Source organism: Leptodactylus fuscus, unplaced genomic scaffold (assembly GCF_031893055.1).
Source record: "Leptodactylus fuscus isolate aLepFus1 unplaced genomic scaffold, aLepFus1.hap2 HAP2_SCAFFOLD_1192, whole genome shotgun sequence".
NCBI lineage: Eukaryota > Metazoa > Chordata > Amphibia > Anura > Leptodactylidae > Leptodactylus > Leptodactylus fuscus.
The window spans coordinates 18,541-25,000 of record NW_027440025.1 but is presented as its reverse complement, the minus strand read 5'-3'; positions in this window follow the sequence as shown (position 1 = coordinate 25,000).

Below are 6,460 nucleotides of genomic sequence, written 5' to 3'. Positions count from 1 at the left end.
GCATTCAGGTTGCAGGCTGCATTCTGCTAAAAATCCACCGGATGGCAACGGAGAGCCGCTCTCCCCGGCTCGTCCACAAGGCGGCGCCACTTCCAGGAGACCCAGGGGGGCGAGCCTGAGGCGGCAGGCTGGCCCAGGGTTCCAGGAGAGAGGGAGAGATTGTCCCAGGCGGCTGGGAGAGCCAGGCCTACCCAGGGCTACCCGAGCCTGGGTAATGCCGGAGGCTCAGTCCCTAGCAGGTGGCAGGCTGCATTCTGCTAAGTGTCTACCAAGAGGGCACCACTTCCAGGCAACCCAGGGGGCTAAGCCTGAGGCGGCAGGCAGGCCCAGGGTTCCAGGAGAGAGGGAGAGATTGTCCCAGGCGGCTGGGAAAGCCAGGCCTACCCAGGGCTACCCGAGCCTGGGTAACGCCGGAGGCTAAGTCCCTAGCAGGTGGAAGGCTGCAATCTGCTAAAAATCCACCGGATGGCAACGGAGAGGCGCGCTCCCCGGCTTGTCCACAAGGCGGCGCCAGCATTCAGGTTGCAGGCTGCATTCTGCTAAAAATCCACCGGATGGCAACGGAGAGCCGCTCTCCCCGGCTCGTCCACAAGGCGGCGCCACTTCCAGGAGACCCAGGGGGGCGAGCCTGAGGCGGCAGGCTGGCCCAGGGTTCCAGGAGAGAGGGAGAGATTGTCCCAGGCGGCTGGGAGAGCCAGGCCTACCCAGGGCTACCCGAGCCTGGGTAATGCCGGAGGCTCAGTCCCTAGCAGGTGGCAGGCTGCATTCTGCTAAGTGTCTACCAAGAGGGCACCACTTCCAGGCAACCCAGGGGGCTAAGCCTGAGGCGGCAGGCAGGCCCAGGGTTCCAGGAGAGAGGGAGAGATTGTCCCAGGCGGCTGGGAAAGCCAGGCCTACCCAGGGCTACCCGAGCCTGGGTAATGCCGGAGGCTCAGTCCCTAGCAGGTGGCAGGCTGCATTCTGCTAAGTGTCTACCAAGAGGGCACCACTTCCAGGCAACCCAGGGGGCTAAGCCTGAGGCGGCAGGCAGGCCCAGGGTTCCAGGAGAGAGGGAGAGATTGTCCCAGGCGGCTGGGAAAGCCAGGCCTACCCAGGGCTACCCGAGCCTGGGTAACGCCGGAGGCTAAGTCCCTAGCAGGTGGAAGGCTGCAATCTGCTAAAAATCCACCGGATGGCAACGGAGAGGCGCGCTCCCCGGCTTGTCCACAAGGCGGCGCCAGCATTCAGGTTGCAGGCTGCATTCTGCTAAAAATCCACCGGATGGCAACGGAGAGCCGCTCTCCCCGGCTCGTCCACAAGGCGGCGCCACTTCCAGGAGACCCAGGGGGGCGAGCCTGAGGCGGCAGGCTGGCCCAGGGTTCCAGGAGAGAGGGAGAGATTGTCCCAGGCGGCTGGGAGAGCCAGGCCTACCCAGGGCTACCCGAGCCTGGGTAATGCCGGAGGCTCAGTCCCTAGCAGGTGGCAGGCTGCATTCTGCTAAGTGTCTACCAAGAGGGCACCACTTCCAGGCAACCCAGGGGGCTAAGCCTGAGGCGGCAGGCAGGCCCAGGGTTCCAGGAGAGAGGGAGAGATTGTCCCAGGCGGCTGGGAAAGCCAGGCCTACCCAGGGCTACCCGAGCCTGGGTAACGCCGGAGGCTAAGTCCCTAGCAGGTGGAAGGCTGCAATCTGCTAAAAATCCACCGGATGGCAACGGAGAGGCGCGCTCCCCGGCTTGTCCACAAGGCGGCGCCAGCATTCAGGTTGCAGGCTGCATTCTGCTAAAAATCCACCGGATGGCAACGGAGAGCCGCTCTCCCCGGCTCGTCCACAAGGCGGCGCCACTTCCAGGAGACCCAGGGGGGCGAGCCTGAGGCGGCAGGCTGGCCCAGGGTTCCAGGAGAGAGGGAGAGATTGTCCCAGGCGGCTGGGAGAGCCAGGCCTACCCAGGGCTACCCGAGCCTGGGTAATGCCGGAGGCTCAGTCCCTAGCAGGTGGCAGGCTGCATTCTGCTAAGTGTCTACCAAGAGGGCACCACTTCCAGGCAACCCAGGGGGCTAAGCCTGAGGCGGCAGGCAGGCCCAGGGTTCCAGGAGAGAGGGAGAGATTGTCCCAGGCGGCTGGGAAAGCCAGGCCTACCCAGGGCTACCCGAGCCTGGGTAACGCCGGAGGCTAAGTCCCTAGCAGGTGGAAGGCTGCAATCTGCTAAAAATCCACCGGATGGCAACGGAGAGGCGCGCTCCCCGGCTTGTCCACAAGGCGGCGCCAGCATTCAGGTTGCAGGCTGCATTCTGCTAAAAATCCACCGGATGGCAACGGAGAGCCGCTCTCCCCGGCTCGTCCACAAGGCGGCGCCACTTCCAGGAGACCCAGGGGGGCGAGCCTGAGGCGGCAGGCTGGCCCAGGGTTCCAGGAGAGAGGGAGAGATTGTCCCCGGCGGCTGGGAGAGCCAGGCCGACTCAGGGCTCCATAAGCCCGGTAGAAGCTGAAGATTAAGCCCCCAGTCTACCAGCTACCCTCCCTGGAGCTCAGCTTAGGGAGAAGTCTCATTTAGCTGGATAAGTCACATTCGGGCGGACAAGTCACATTTGCCAGCATAAGTCACATTTGGGAGGACAAGTCACATTTCCCAGCATAAGTCACATTTGGGAGGACAAGTCACATTTGCCAGCATAAGTCACATTTGCCAGCATAAGTCACATTTGCCAGCATAAGTCACATTTGCCAGCATAAGTCACATTTGCCAGCATAAGTCACATTTGCCAGCATAAGTCACATTTGCCAGCATAAGTCACATTTGCCAGCATAAGTCACATTTGCCAGCATAAGTCACATTTGGGAGGACAAGTCACATTTCCCAGCATAAGTCACATTTGCCAGCATAAGTCACATTTGCCAGCATAAGTCACATTTGCCAGCATAAGTCACATTTGCCAGCATAAGTCACATTTGCCAGCATAAGTCACATTTGCCAGCATAAGTCACATTTGGGAGGACAAGTCACATTTCCCAGCATAAGTCACATTTGCCAGCATAAGTCACATTTGCCAGCATAAGTCACATTTGCCAGCATAAGTCACATTTGCCAGCATAAGTCACATTTCCAAGCATAAGTCACATTTCCAAGCATAAGTCACAGTTGGACTTAATAGTCGGGCCCAGAGAGATTCCCATGAGTGCTATCTCTGGCAGTGGGCTTAATAGTCGGCCCCGGAGGGTCGGCGGTGGGACTTAATAGTCGGCCCCGGAGGGTCGGCGGTGGGACTTAATAGTCGGCCCCGGAGGGTCGGCGGTGGGACTTAATAGTCGGCCCCGGAGGGTCGGCGGTGGGACTTAATAGTCGGCCCCGGAGGGTCGGCGGTGGGACTTAATAGTCGGCCCCGGAGGGTCGGCGGTGGGACTTAATAGTCGGCCCCGGAGGGTCGGCGGTGGGACTTAATAGTCGGCCCCGGAGGGTCGGCGGTGGGACTTAATAGTCGGCCCCGGAGGGTCGGCGGTGGGACTTAATAGTCGGCCCCGGAGGGTCGGCGGTGGGACTTAATAGTCGGCCCCGGAGGGTCGGCGGTGGGACTTAATAGTCGGCCCCGGAGGGTCGGCGGTGGGACTTAATAGTCGGCCCCGGAGGGTCGGCGGTGGGACTTAATAGTCGGCCCCGGAGGGTCGGCGGTGGGACTTAATAGTCGGCCCCGGAGGGTCGGCGGTGGGACTTAATAGTCGGCCCCGGAGGGTCGGCGGTGGGACTTAATAGTCGGCCCCGGAGGGTCGGCGGTGGGACTTAATAGTCGGCCCCGGAGGGTCGGCGGTGGGACTTAATAGTCGGCCCCGGAGGGTCGGCGGTGGGACTTAATAGTCGGCCCCGGAGGGTCGGCGGTGGGACTTAATAGTCGGCCCCGGAGGGTCGGCGGTGGGACTTAATAGTCGGCCCCGGAGGGTCGGCGGTGGGACTTAATAGTCGGCCCCGGAGGGTCGGCGGTGGGACTTAATAGTCGGCCCCGGAGAGACTTCCAGGGACGGCCGTTTGTCAGGGGGCTTAATGGCGGGGTCCGATCGGCCTCCCGTGGAAGCCTGCCTGGGGGAGCGGTGAGGACTCTTGAGGGCCAGCGGAAGGAAGAGGTGGTGCTGTATTTGACCCCGGCTGCCGGGAGATGGGGAGCTGGAGGGTTGCCCCGAGGCGGGGTCTGCAGGGAGAACCGGGTTCCGGAGCGGGCGGGCCTAGGGGAGGCAAGCCGGGCCGGGGCTCACCCTCCTGGGCAGGGTCCGAGGGGAGCTTCCCCCTGAGAGAACTTCCACTTCCGTAGACACTTTGACAAAAAAAACCCCCCAAAAAAACGGAGCCCCCGAGGAGGCCTTCCTGCGGCGAGCGCCAGGCCGGGCTGGGGCTACCCAAGCCTGGGTACATGCCGGAGGCTGAGTCCCTAACAGGTGGAAGGCTGCATTCTGCTAAGTGTCTACCAGAGGGCGACACTTCCAGGAGACCCAGGGGGCTAAGCCTGAGGCGGCAGGCTGGCCCAGGGTTCCAGGAGAGAGGGAGAGACCGTCCCAGGCGGCTGGGAGAGCCAGGCCTACCCAGGGCTACCCGAGCCGGGGTACATGCCGGAGGCTAAGTCCCTAGCAGGTGGAAGGCTGCATTCTGCTAAGTGTCTACCAGAGGGCGACACTTCCAGGAGACCCAGGGGGCTAAGCCTGAGGCGGCAGGCTGGCCCAGGGTTCCAGGAGGGAGGGAGAGATCGTCCCGGGCGGCTGGGAAAAAAGCCAGGCCGACCCAGGGCTACCCGAGCCTGGGCAAAGCCAGAGGCTAAGTCCCTAGCAGGTGGCAGGCTGCGTTCTGCTAAGTGTCTTCCAGAGGGAGACACTTCCAGGAGACCCAGGGGGCTAAGCCTGAGGGCGGCAGGCCGGCCATGGGTTCCAGGAGGGAGGGAGAGATTGTCCCAGGCGGCTGGGAAAGCCAGGGCTACCCGAGCCTGGGTAACGCCAGAGACTTAGTCCCTAGCAGCTGGCAGGCTGCAATCTGCTAAAAATCCACCGGATGGCAACGGAGAGCCGCAGTCCCCGGCTCGTCCACAAGGCGGCGCCAGCACTCGGGTTGCAGGCTGCATTCTGTTAAAAATCCACCGGATGGCAACGTAGAGCCGCTCTCCCCGGCTCATCCACAAGGCGGCGCCACTTCCAGGCGACCCAGGGGGCTAAGCCTGAGGTGGCAGGCCGGCCCAGGGTTCCAGGAGAGAGGGAGAGATCGTCCCGGGCGGCTGGGAAAAAAGCCAGGCCGACCCAGGGCTACCCAAGCCTGGGTAAAGCCAGAGGCTAAGTCCCTAGCAGGTGGCAGGCTGCGTTCTGCTAAGTGTCTTCCAGAGGGAGACACTTCCAGGAGACCCAGGGGGCTAAGCCTGAGGCGGCAGGCTGGCCCAGGGTTCCAGGAGAGAGGGAGAGACCGTCCCAGGCGGCTGGGAGAGCCAGGCCTACCCAGGGCTACCCGAGCCGGGGTACATGCCGGAGGCTAAGTCCCTAGCAGGTGGAAGGCTGCATTCTGCTAAGTGTCTACCAGAGGGCGACACTTCCAGGAGACCCAGGGGGCTAAGCCTGAGGCGGCAGGCTGGCCCAGGGTTCCAGGAGAGAGGGAGAGACCGTCCCAGGCGGCTGGGAGAGCCAGGCCTACCCAGGGCTACCCGAGCCTGGGTACATGCCGGAGGCTAAGTCCCTAACAGGTGGAAGGCTGCGTTCTGCTAAGTGTCTACCAGAGGGCGACACTTCCAGGAGACCCAGGGGGCTAAGCCTGAGGCGGCAGGCTGGCCATGGGTTCCAGGAGGGAGGGAGAGATGGTCCCAGGCGGCTGGGAAAGCCAGGCCTACCCGAGCCTGGGTAATGCCAGAGGCTAAGTCCCTAGCAGGTGGAAGGCTGCAATCTGCTAAAAATCCACCGGATGGCAACGGAGAGCCGCAGTCCCCGGCTCGTCCACAAGGCGGCGCCAGCACTCGGGTTGCAGGCTGCATTCTGCTAAAAATCCACCGGATGGCAACGGAGAGCCGCTCTCCCCCGCTTGCCCACAAGGCGGCGCCACTTCCAGGCGACCCAGGGGGCTAAGCCTGAGGTGGCAGGCCGGCCCAGGGTTCCAGGAGAGAGGGAGAGATCGTCCCAGGCGGCTGGGACAGCCAGGCCTACCCGAGCCTGGGTAATGCCAGAGGCTAAGTCCCTAGCAGGTGGAAGGCTGCAATCTGCTAAAAATCCACCGGATGGCAACGGAGAGCCGCGGTCCCCGGCTCGTCCACAAGGCGGCGCCAGCACTCGGGTTGCAGGCTGCATTCTGCTAAAAATCCACCGGATGGCAACGGAGAGCCGCTCTCCCCCGCTTGTCCACAAGGCGGCGCCACTTCCAGGCGACCCAGGGGGCTAAGCCTGAGGGCGGCAGGCCGGCCCAGGGTTCCAGGAGAGAGGGAGAGATCGTCCCAGGCGGCTGGGACAGCCAGGCCGACCCGAGCCTGGGTAATG